Genomic DNA, 12,725 nt, shown 5'->3' on the forward strand with positions numbered 1-12,725 from the left:
AAGGACATAGTCCCTCAAATAGGCCTATAAACGTAAATTTCGGAATTCTTACGAACATTTGAGCAGCGAAGTCGGATCGTTGGGGAGTTTATGTCTTCGTATGGTAGCGGAAAATCGCAAAGTGAGAAACGGGAAATTTTCGGAATGGTCACTATACCATGGGGTCAAAACTTCAAGGTCACACAGAATTTGCAAGGGTCAACCGATTATCACCAAAATCTAATCGATTCTTTCCTGTCATTATCCAAACATTCCCTGAACATTTCGTGCAAATCCGTTTACCCGTTCTCTTGTCATCTTGTACACAAACAAACAAACAAACAAACAAACAAACAAAAAACCAAACAAACAAACAAACAAACAAACAAACAAACATACGGAACCCTTTACATAACCCCCTGCCGATTTTCATCGGCGTGGGTAATGAAACCACATGCCAAAATCACAACCACAATAACTGTACGTTTTACAACTTTTATAATCACACAACAAATATAAGTTATGATTCGGCACAACGTGCCACTGCCAGGGTAGTCTGGCTTCCAGACCCTCTGCCCATACTATTTCGCTATTCATGATATTGACGCCTTCAACGTCGAAAACTAGTATAGTTTAGGTTAAGCATTCGTCTTCGAGTTAATGGATTCCGCCCAATTTTGGGCGGAATCCACAAATCTGTCAAGCTAGCGTCCTCTAAAGCGCGAAATCCGAATTATCCTGCTCAGCGTGTTATCAGAGCCGGGTGGTGGGAGGACTCTCCCTACTCCCTGTGTGTTGGCATTGCGGCGCCGCGTTCACATTGGTCCCCGCGATGCGGGGAAAGTCCCATGCTGCGGGGAAAGTCCCACGCTGCGGGACTTTCTCCTCCAAAATCATAATGTGAACGCTCGCTGGGACTTGTCCCCTCGTCCCCGCTAAGCAAGTCGGGTACGGGGACAAAATTTGGAGGGGAGAGTGACCTTGGGGCGCAATTGATAGCGTCCAGCGGTGGTCATCAAATGTGCGCATGCGCTATGCCTGGTTTCAAGTGGCAGAGCTCGCTCCAAGCCTAAAAAATGCCCCCACAGCTCGGGGACAGATGAGATACCAGTGTGAACGGCCAGTCGTAAAAAAGATAAGATCTCTTGTGGCTGTCCCCGCGTCGCGGGGACCAATGTGAACGCGGGGGGTGTGGATGCTAGTATGCAGGATGAGGGTTATGGTATACATTCAGGGAGGCGTATATATTCTACCTCTCTGATGACACGAACATTCGGACTTTTCTTAGATATAAAGTAAGGTCGGATGGAAGAATCGGCAATCGTAGACAGTGTGTACTCCATGATGTGTATTCCTAAACGTTTTTGATGTTTTTGATTGTTACTCACGTTTTTTCCTGTTTACTACTATAGATACGCACAATGGTCAAGTGAACTATGTTTCCAATAGAATTAAAACAGACCATTTTTTGTCATCAAAATCACATATCCTTGTTACTTACGTTATAAGCTCAATGAGGGCTAGGTGTCCAAGGAAGATTTTTTTCTTTCTTTATTTTTGCTGCTTTTTTTCAGCTAATGTATAGTGCAATACAATCAGTAAAGTTCACAATTGTGAACCACATTTCCCTTCCTCCCTTTACAAAGTATCTCAATCACAGTATTTCAGTGCATAACCATCTGGGTCGTTTTCTCGTTTCCACTATGTTGTCTAATGGATTCCTTTTGTAGGCTCGATTTGGGGAAACCAGCAACATCTCTTTTTTGTTTATTCTTTTTTTGTTTTTTTTTTAGTAGGCCTTATGAGTATGAATGTAAAAACCCGGTCTAATTTGACTATGCTGAATCCTACAAATAAAGCAAAATTCACGGATCTTTGACCAATGAAAAAATACAAAATGGATGCATATTTTGATAGAAACTGGCAATTTCAGATACACATTTTTTTTTACTCTAATCGTCGGCGTTTTCACGAACCGACGCTATTTCGTTTTTGAGCGAAAATGCAGTTCTGAGAAAATCGCGTTTAAAGATCTCACAAGTTTTAGACAACGTTTTCAATGACTTTTCCTGTCTTGTGTGTGAAAATTTTGACAGGGTGATGAGAGTGGAAGTTGTTCTTCCTATCCATAGTGTAATTTTAGTGTGAATTCAAAAAATTTACGATATTTCTGTCTTCAAACTCACTGCGTCGGTTCGTAAATCCATCGTTTCTTGCGCGCACCATAGGTTATGTACTTAAGCGCGGGTCTCACGAACCGACGTAAGTTGTATTACGCCGGTTCGTGAGACCCGCGCTCTAGGGCCTGTACAATAGGTAACGTGCAATACGCGTGTATTTACGAACCGTCGCTATTTCATTTTCGTATGTGTTTACATACAAATACTATTAGGGCTATACCTGCTTATCAACAATAACCTTATTAATTGAAATTAATTGTCATGTAATGATTGTTGTGATGATTACAATACATTTAGTGATAATTAAGATGATAATACAAGCCAGTTTCTCTTAATTGTTCTAAAAAGAGTGTTGTCATTGTTTTCATCTTCATTTAGTACACGCATGTATTGTTATTATAGCTGTGGCTGATCGTTCCAAAGATTTCTTTGCCCCCCCTTTTTTGTGGATATATTATTATTTAACACTTTTGCATTTGGACATCTATCATTTGGTAATACATGTATTCGGTATACTGTGTTTCATATTTTTTACTTTTTACTGTTTTTTTTTTTACTTAATTAACTTACTTTTTCATTTTTTCACATTATTTTTAATTCAAATTCAGTTCACTTCTTTCATAATAATTATGAATGTTTGTTCTAAGATGAAGGATACCGCTAAATCTTGGGAAAAAGACGTGCCAGTCAATAATAATTACTTGTATTTACTCATCTTTCATACTCATGCATGCACTCTGTTATTTCTTTCTCTGAAATAATATATTAATTTCTTTATTTCTTATTATTCCACATATTTGTGACATTTACTTTGTCACAATTTTTATCAGTGTCATTATTGTCATTTGGCTCGCATGCGAATTCACTCATAATTCCTCATTTTCCATCTTTCTCTTTCCTGCTCAACAGATTCTATGATAGCTGCACCTGATCATATAAAAACATAAACTCATCCTGCATGCACTCTTCGAAACTGATAAACTCCTAAAAATACATGAATATCGACACTATCAGAATTTCAAGCTTCATTTTAAATATATAATAATGGTCATGTTTTATTATGCCTTTTGCAGCAATATATTGAAGAGGTACATTATGTAATCGAAGAAACATAGGTCCTCAATAGAATATCAAATTTGAATTATTCAGAGATGAGTAATGACAATGGGAAGGATAACAATTGTGGAAGAGCTCCATAAATCAATACATATCTAATGGCAAATGGAGATGGAATCAAGATTCAAGAATATGTGTAATTCAAGTTCATTATTATATCAGTTCTTGTGTGTTCACAAAAAGAGGAACACAGTTCGAACATGCACACCAAATCTTACATCGTACATTTACATCTATAGAGTGCGGACGGAACATATACAAGAGAAAGAATAACATTCTCAAATTAATATATCACGCATAACTACATGTATGTATATGACCACACAAAGATGTTGCTGCATATGCATGAAGCTTGAGAGTGCTGCAACACCCATATGCTCAGATAAAAACTTGATGTATATCATACAAAAGAGAAGAGGTACTGCATGTACATGTCGTTACACTATTCACAGGACAGTAGAGAAAAAGCACGAGAGAGAGAGGGAAATGGGTGTCTAAAATAGGTCGATGTAAGGAGTGCCAAGCCAATTAAGTCTCTAATAGAAGTCATACATATATAAGGAAACAAATTAATCACAACATAAATGATCATGCTCATGTTAACCAATAATTAGCATCTAAAAATGTGTGTAGAAAGCCCATAATATCAGCCTTTCGCCCCGAAGGCTTGTTACATATGAGAAAAGAGAAATTTTGGCCGACCCCCCCCCCTCCCTGTGAATCCTTAATCCACCAGTACTATAAACACATTCTGAGAATGTGTTTTAGTACATGTACTAGCAAATTCACAAGAGGGTTGGGGAAATTCAGCCAAAATTGTGTGTGGCTAAAATAATTAAAAAGAAAGGTCATCAGCAAAACTACGGGGTGGATGCAGACGAATTTTCATGTGATGACTAAAAAATATGCAGCTAAAGGGGAAAAAAAAAGACGGCGGAGAGGGGCCAAGGTTAATTTGACTCCCCTCCCCCCCCCACCAAAAAACAAACAAACAAACAAACACCACTGTTTTACAGCACCTTTAAAGGAATCTTAATTTTTTGTTTGTTAAAAACAAACGTCTCGAAGTAAAGAATTCCATATTGTAGGCAAAATATAGACCGATACAGTGTATAAAGTGTACATCCCAAGCTATTAAAGAAAAAAAAAAACAGATTATGAATATCATTTAAAGTAAGAATTTCAGTGTGTTTAATCATCTTTAGTTGAGTTGCAAATGACATGTACATATTTAATAAGAGCAGTAAACTTCGAAGCGCCCCCAAGCCCTTCTATACTTAATTATTCATGTGTAAAGGTAGCGCCAGGGCACTCCGGTGGTCTAGTGGTTATGACGCTGGTCTAGTAATCCAGAGGTCGTGGTTCGAATCCTGCTTGGGCTGCCTGTGATTTTTTTTTTCACAGCAGCCTACAAACTGCACACTGCAGTTGCGTGCGTTACTACGGATGGAGACAAATGAATAATCTATTATTTTAATATACGATGTTTTACATCCTTATTGCAATCACTTTCTTTAATTGTAAATTTAGAGACATAATGAATTATTATTAAAAGAAATCAAATTTCTGTATTTTGTTGTGAGTTTGCATGGGAACATACACGTATCATAATTTACAATTTTAGTTAGATAAAGAACATCTTATAACAGAACTGTCTAGTGATGGTTGAATAATTATGTCAATTTGTTATAAGTCCTATCATTTACATGGAGTGCATGTTCCCATGTTTATAAGAATCATACGTGACACATTCAAAGTGGGTTGAAGACAACAAAATAATAAATAAAAGAATAAAGGAGAATAGAACTTAATCTGATTACAGCATCATCTAAATATTGCCAATGTGCACTTAGAAATCTATCAAGATTTATCACAAGGTTATGATTACCACACAAAACCTTCAAGATTTATTATCATGAAATACATACCAATGAACACTTAAAAAAATCTAACATTCCATATCCACATGAAGCTTTCCTTGATATAAATGTCTCTCTGTAGTGTTATTAAAGTGTAGCAAAATTGTAATTACGACATCACAGAATGGAATGCCTTGTTTTCACCTTCAATCTTAGGATCTCCTTTCATGTTTCCACTTTACAATCACATTTCACTGTAGATATACCGTCTTTATGTTGTCGCCCATCATCCCAATTTCTCCCTTCTATCCTATCTGTAGATTGTCTTCTTTCCTAAGCCATTGTATTCACATTCCTTGATGATCAACACGATGCTGTACTTTTTTCTTCTTCTCTGAAACAGTCCAGCTCTTCGCTACTGCATGGCATCAGTCATCTGAAAGAAAAGACAGAAATTAAGAACTTTCAATTAAAATCAAACATCATGATACAAGATACAACTTTCATTTTGAGAAAAAGAAATCAGCCAACTAAACTGTAGTTGAAATTATTTTGCTCTATTTATATTAAACATAAAACAAAACGGTATACAGGATCAAAGAATGTCAAAAAAATACTGCTGTTTTTGATGCATATTCAAATTGTCTCGCCTTTTACATATTTTAATGATGCAAGATCTTATGTCTAGCACTTAGTAAGTCTCATGTAGAATTTAAATTATTATTCACATGAATAAATCTGCATGTCCTTGTAAACAAGGCATTGCTTTGAAAAAGCTGAATATTACTAATTGCATTTGGGAAAGAGTCTACGACAATCAAACTTGTTTATTATCAGAGACTTTAACATCTTAATTAGACCTAGACTCTACATTACCATTGTATTCACATCCGTTGGTGATGTACACGACCCTGTACTTTTCCTTTTCTTTTCTGAGACAGTCCAGTTCTTCGCTACTACATGGCACCAGTCATCTGAAAGAAAAGAAAGAAGTTAAGAACTTTTGATTAAAATCAAACATCATGGCACAAGATACAACTTTAATTTTGAGAAGAAAAAAAAAATCAGCCAACAAAACTGAAGTTGAAATTATTTTGCTCTATTTATATTAAACATAAAACAAAATGGTAGGCCTATGCAGGATCAAAGAATGTCAAAAAAATGCTGCTGTTCGTATTTGATGCATATTCAAATTGTCTCTTCATTTACACATTTTACTGATGCAAGATATTATGTTTAGCACTTGGTATGTCTCATGTAGAAATTGAATTATCATTCACATGAATATAAATCTACATGTATTTGTAAACAAGGCATTGCATTGAAATAGCTGAATATTACTACATGTACCTGCATTTGGGAAACAGTCTATGACAATCAAACCTGTTTCTTATCAGAGACTGTAACATCATAATTAGACCTAGACTCTACATTATCATTCAGCTTTTAAAGGTATTAACCATTCACCTATAAAACACTGGCATTGTCATGTGCATCACATTTCTTTGCTACTGCACATATTTTCATGAAGTCTGCACAAGAATGCAAATGAAACACGTCTGCTGTTTGGTATTTATGAGAAAAAAAATCACTAACCCGGAAGTCCTTGGCCTTAGGAATAACACGTGGCGAGTTAGTAGGAATTGACGTTAAAATAGAATAAGAATAGATCTACTAAATAGGCCTTTGCCTCATGAATGTCTGGTCTAATTATAGACTAAGTGAAGTCTAGACCTTTCACTTTTAAATTACCAGTGGTTCACAAAATTTATATTATAGATCTAGACTACATCTAGATCTAGACATCTAATACTATTAGATCTTGGCAACTTTTGTCTTTGTGACACGAAATTAACACGTCACGGATGATATTGCGGCGATATCCAACAGGATGACAGTATCACTATTACTGACTCAGTAAGTTGACATAGATAACTAACATCAACTTGTTAACGTACGTTAGAGATGGCACCATAATTATACAATAACCGGTGACACTGACACTGACAGATCTAACGACTACGTTTAGACTAACGTTAAAGAGTTAGACTCGCCATCTCAGTAAGTCGGCCAAAGACAAAGTCAATACAGGGCTAAGTCAGTGTTACTGTTATGTTAGGCTTAACAATGTTAACGGTTACTCGGTTAGGTTAGGTTTACCAGGACTCAAGAGTCCTGGTTAAATCAGTCGAGGGACATTTCTTAGAAGTCCTTCGATTCCAAGAATAAAAAGGGTGAAAGAACAAAGGGAAAAAAGGAAAGAAGAAAGGACAAAAGATTATGTATGGATGCTGTGGAAATCGACAGCGCTACTGTATCACTATCAATCACGCGTGAATATGTAAACGCCATTTGGTTGGGCCGCATTCACAAATATTAGGGGAAAAAAGCCCCACCGCTGTGCTTCAAAGGTACTCCACTCGAACTAACGATAGACATAATGTCACATATACACACAGTACGGTACTAGGGTTGAATTCACAAGTATACTATAACACTGCACTGTACAGGAAAGCCACCTAACCTGTAGAGTACTACTCGTAGTGTTTAGGTAGTATCACTAGACCACATACTGTCATAGATGACATCTACACCAACGCTGCACACTGGCACTGGTCCGACGGTCCCTGACCAGGAAAAATCACTGTTGGACACTGACCAGTAACTTTTTCAGGAATGGACAAGTAAAAATTGGGGGAAAAAATGGGTGGACTCTACCTACTATTACCACTAGTCTAGATGTAGATCTAGAGCTAGACTATAGACTCTGTGTTAATTTGACTTGGTCTTAGACTTCAGCTGATCTTAGTTTTAGTAACTGGCATTACAAGTAAAGTCTTAACTTAGACTTAATAGTTAAACTTGAAAGTTAAAGTCTAACATGTCTAACTTTATTCTTTACTCTTCCTTTGAGTTTTACTTTTAGACTTTTTACTTTTTTTTTAGTTTAGTAGGCCTACTTTGTCAATCTCATGATTTCATTTTCAACTCAAGTCAAGGCATAGCCATGAGTGTCTTCGAGACTTTGACATCTTGCATGTCTTGCACACAGACGTTACGACTACAGTACTCAGTAGTCTCAGAAGTAACGACATAAGTTGAAAAGAAACTATAAATAATATGATTTGGGATCTAATTTGAAATTGGATGGCGTTTACAGACTAGGCTTCATAAGCATCACGCGATTGAATACATGGGACTACACTCTACCGCAATTAATGGTTATGGTAGTCCAACTGAAACTGTTATTTTGAGCATGATTTTAATAGGATTATAGCTTACCATTCACTTCACTCGTGGACAGTGGGCTGGCTTAGGTCGTCATTCATCTTTCAGATGGTTTGGTTCTCACTCTGAGATCTGGATTAGGGCCAAAACCTAATTCTAGGCCAGTAAGTTGAACAAAGCTCAAAATAATGCAACTGCGACGGTTCGTAAAACCCGCATTGCTCTTCACCCTAGCAATTCGGGTTTCACGAACCGGCGTATCTTTACTGCGTCGGTTCGTGAAACCCCTTTTTCTCAATTTCTCGATATTTCGAGTACCGTCGTTTTTTTCTTTCTTTGATAAAATTAAGAATAATTAATTTAGTGATCTAAAATTTTGGGATTTGGTAGAGTTTTGAAAGCACTTTCATTTGGTACCAATATCTCGATTTTGAAAATTTTGACCAAAATCGAAATAGCGTCGGTTCGTGAAAACGCCGACGTAATATATGATATTGAGTTCACTTCAATGATTTAATCTTGCTATATAGACGTGGAATGCAATCATCAGCTCAATAATGAACATTATCTGAGGTCCTAAATCTTTCCCACATTCATCAGGGTGCGAATTGGTGCTCAAATATGTAAATAAACAGCATCAACAGTGAAGTATTTTCATTTGTTGCTTTTTTTTTTGGGGGGGGGGGAGGGGGGATGGTTTGGGTTTTTTCAGAGGGAAACAAGTTAACAATTCATGTAGACATTATTGTCCTCATGGCTTAAGAATATCAATGATCATTTTCGACGAATAATGAAAACTCTAAAGATGTTTCCCAAATCAGGTATCCGGAATTGTGAGTTTCAAAATCAGGCATCTTTGTGGATGAAAAGATCGATGCCCTCTAAAAAAAAGCAAACAAACAACCCCCCCCCCAAAAAAAAACAAAAAAAACAAAACAAAACAAAACAAAACAAAACAAAACAAAAACAAAACAAAACTGCAAGTATAGACTTGATTGTGGAGACATTGATTGATACACAACGCCTTCCGCTGTATTTGTTCGTATAACGTTGAACTCATACTTAAGAGTCAGAATGATGAGATACATTACAAACACACACACAATTTCTCCATCTGAAAAGCATAATGCTTCCACATGCTCTGTAAAATATGTTGATGACAGGCAAATCATTATATTATTGCATAAGTCAGGCTAATATTCGGAGAAGAGCTATGATTCAATATGACCTGCACGGGAAAAATATCAAATTTTTTTTTAATTCAGGCTAAAAGTATCTGAATTGGACATATTATATTCTTTAAATTTTTGTTAATGCTTTCTACGTAATTCTCATTGTTATAATTTGTTACGTTCCGAACAAAGTTCGCTAATGCGAATGATTAAGTTCATTATTCCGAAAGTTTGTCAGTGCTAAAATGTAATAAATTTCGTGAGTCAAAAATTTATGGTTAATCCCAAAATGAATGCAGAGTCGTAATTCTTCAGAAGGTTTGTTGATCAGATCATGTTTTTTGGAATAACGGACATTATTCAATATCATCAGATTATATTGAATAATGTTCCTTATTCCCAAAAACCTAATTGGGGTCTTTATTCCAAAGTTTCGTTTATCCCAAAATGAATGAAGGGTCGTTATTCCGAAGGTGCGTCAATCTGGTGATGAAATAGGGTTCGTAATTCCGAAAATAAAATATGTTTTATTTTTCAGCGAAATGCGGTGTTCTTATTGTTAAGATAGAATATTACGCAATGAAATTTAAGGGAAGAGCGCTGGAATACAATTGGAATTTTGCAATTGCATTATTGATAGAAAACGAATATTTCCTCCCCTTCCTCCGTATCCCACCTTTCCCATACACTCTAGCCAACATCGTCATCGGGATGAACCATTCTTTGCCACATTCACAATTCAATTACCGGAACCAGGAATGCAACAACATCAATATTTACAAAAGGTCACACAAATGCTCGGTTTTCCCACCTCCCTGGTTATACCACCTATATGGCCTACATGCTTACATCCTACGGTTCAAAGAGCATATCAACTAAAGACATGCATGTGAAATGGAGAAGTTTGTCGTCAAGGGATTAAAAAGCAAAAATTACAGGATGGAGACCAACATTAATAATTGGTTGTGGTGTGCCATATAGTACCGAACATATTTCTATTCTCATGCTTATCTAAACTCAATTTTCATTTTGCATTGAATGAGGTAATAAAAACAGCCAAATGTTGCTTTTTATATACTGTATTATAGAAATAAAAAACAATTAATAGTCTTACGATGGGGTGATAATTGTCTGTAAACACATCATTTGTCATAAACTTGGCACCTGTTTCTTTGTATAGAAAGTTTATTATAATTAGCTAATATGGACGGATCTCTGCGCATATGAAAAACAATGAAAAAAAGTAGATGAGCATCTTTTGAGAATCTGAATTGAGGCAAAATATTCCACAAAACTGATACTTTCCTATATACAAGTGATGAATCTGCAATAAGCTGAAAAAATATGAGTTACATGGACAAATCTATATCAAATGCTAGAGCTTGTCATATCTTAATTATGTGAATACAAAAACTGTATAAAGTCAGAGTCTATTATTGTTTGTAACGTTTGGCCGTTAATTTTGTTGCATGATGACCTTGGGAAAAGAAGTGTTTCAGCTGAAAATATCCAAAACCAAGCTGCAATGATAATTTATTATGATTACACTGTATGTCCACTTGATATATCCCAGTAATGAACCATGTTAATTGCGACTTAAACTAAAATCATTATTCTTTCTTGCATATACCCATGGATGTTCATAGCAAAACAAGGCTTTTTAGGGGGGCATAATTGCCCCGAAGCGCATCATGCTTCAAACAATGGCCTTCTGTTAAAGAAATTATTATTTTTTTATTATTTGTTTCATATAACCACTTCAGACAAGGTTTTTATTATCAAGTGACTTTATGAAAAATAAATTGGAAATGAATAGATGTGGCTCTTATATTTAAAGTGACGAGCGCGTTCTTTTAAGTGAATTTGACATGCGCTGGTCAAAAAACTGGTCCCTCTGTAGATGCTAATTGCTAAATGAATGGATGTTGGAGCATAGTAGTGGTAAGAAGTGACCTTCCAAATACTACGGCCATCAAGCGAGCTATTTCAAGGGATAGAAGAGGTGTATGAAGACATCTTAAGTTGAGGGGCCACAATACCCCGGCCAGCTCACCCATATACATGCAAGTGTGCTGCATTAAAAACTTCATTTTTCTTGTGTGGGTTCATACATATCCCGATGTCGTTATCTTGGTGATTATCATGCGTGAGATGAAAAAATAAACAATATCATATAATATTTATAAGTTTAGTCAGTTGCCGCCATGTTTCCACGAGAGGGACACGATAATTATGAAGACAAGAACTGATCGGAAGAGCACGTTGCTAATCATCTGTTTCTTTTTTTATTCACTGCTATTAAGTTATAGAAAGAAGGGTCTCAACTGAACGTATTTATCAGCAAACACGAACATAAAAAATACATGTACATATATACATTATCACATGGCCCGCCCACCCACAACTCATCTCCGCATACTAAGGTTTTACAAAAATTTAGCACAATACTCCGCTGCACTTTCTTTTTTCGGACTTATTTTTCGCTCTTTGGATGCCATGTGTCTTGGGCGTGGTGTAGCTCCGCGCATAGTGTGGATATATAAAATAGGTCCTATCAGAAACATAATTATCGCACCAGAAAACCTTTCCATGCAGTAATCAGTGCATGGAAATACTCCACGGACAGTGGATGCATGTAATGTATAATTATGGAGAGTATCCTTGGGACCTCCGGGTGAGGATGCAGGGGTCACTATTAACATGACCTCTTCCTTATTACGTAATGACAGAATGATTGCCCTCGCTCACTGGGTGTAAATTTAGGCTCCTCCCACTTGAAGCGAATGTGCCCAGACCCTTTGCCTTCGGCAAAGGCGGCGACTTCGTCGCGGGGCGGCGATTTCGTCGCCGTGGAGTCCAGTTGGCAAAGGGTCTGGAAACCAGACTACTGCCAGGGTAAGACCCAGCCCTACACAATACCATCCGAAACACATTGATTGACAAGGCCAACCAAAACCATGCACACCTCTGCATGCACCACTGCACCCAACAGTGTACTATACAAGAAACCAAAACAAAAAATACTAACGAATCGCAACAAAAACTAAAAGATGAACTAAAAATTCAACGAAATGATTAAAACAACAATTCACAATTATCTTCACCTGAGAATCTATCTGATTCCAAACAAAAGTGGTTAATTAACTGGTAAGAAAAATTTGAAAAATTACGTAGACACCATGGTGATTCCA

General features: G+C 36.6%; 1 long non-coding RNA gene across 1 annotated transcript; it reads right to left on the bottom strand.

The window, feature by feature from the left end:
- Positions 1–4,888: 4,888 nt before the first annotated feature.
- LOC139720244 (uncharacterized) lies at positions 4,889–8,650 on the bottom strand. The gene is made up of 3 exons (XR_011710152.1): positions 8,417–8,650; positions 6,011–6,108; positions 4,889–5,570 (listed from the first exon to the last, which is right to left on the bottom strand). It is a non-coding gene; the product is annotated as an uncharacterized lncRNA (long non-coding RNA).
- Between the last annotated feature and the right edge of the window lie 4,075 nt (positions 8,651–12,725).

Source organism: Diadema antillarum, unplaced genomic scaffold (genome assembly GCF_040938485.1).
Source record: "Diadema antillarum isolate AM-2024a unplaced genomic scaffold, OU_Dant_1.0 scf00000125, whole genome shotgun sequence".
Taxonomy (NCBI): domain Eukaryota; kingdom Metazoa; phylum Echinodermata; class Echinoidea; order Diadematoida; family Diadematidae; genus Diadema; species Diadema antillarum.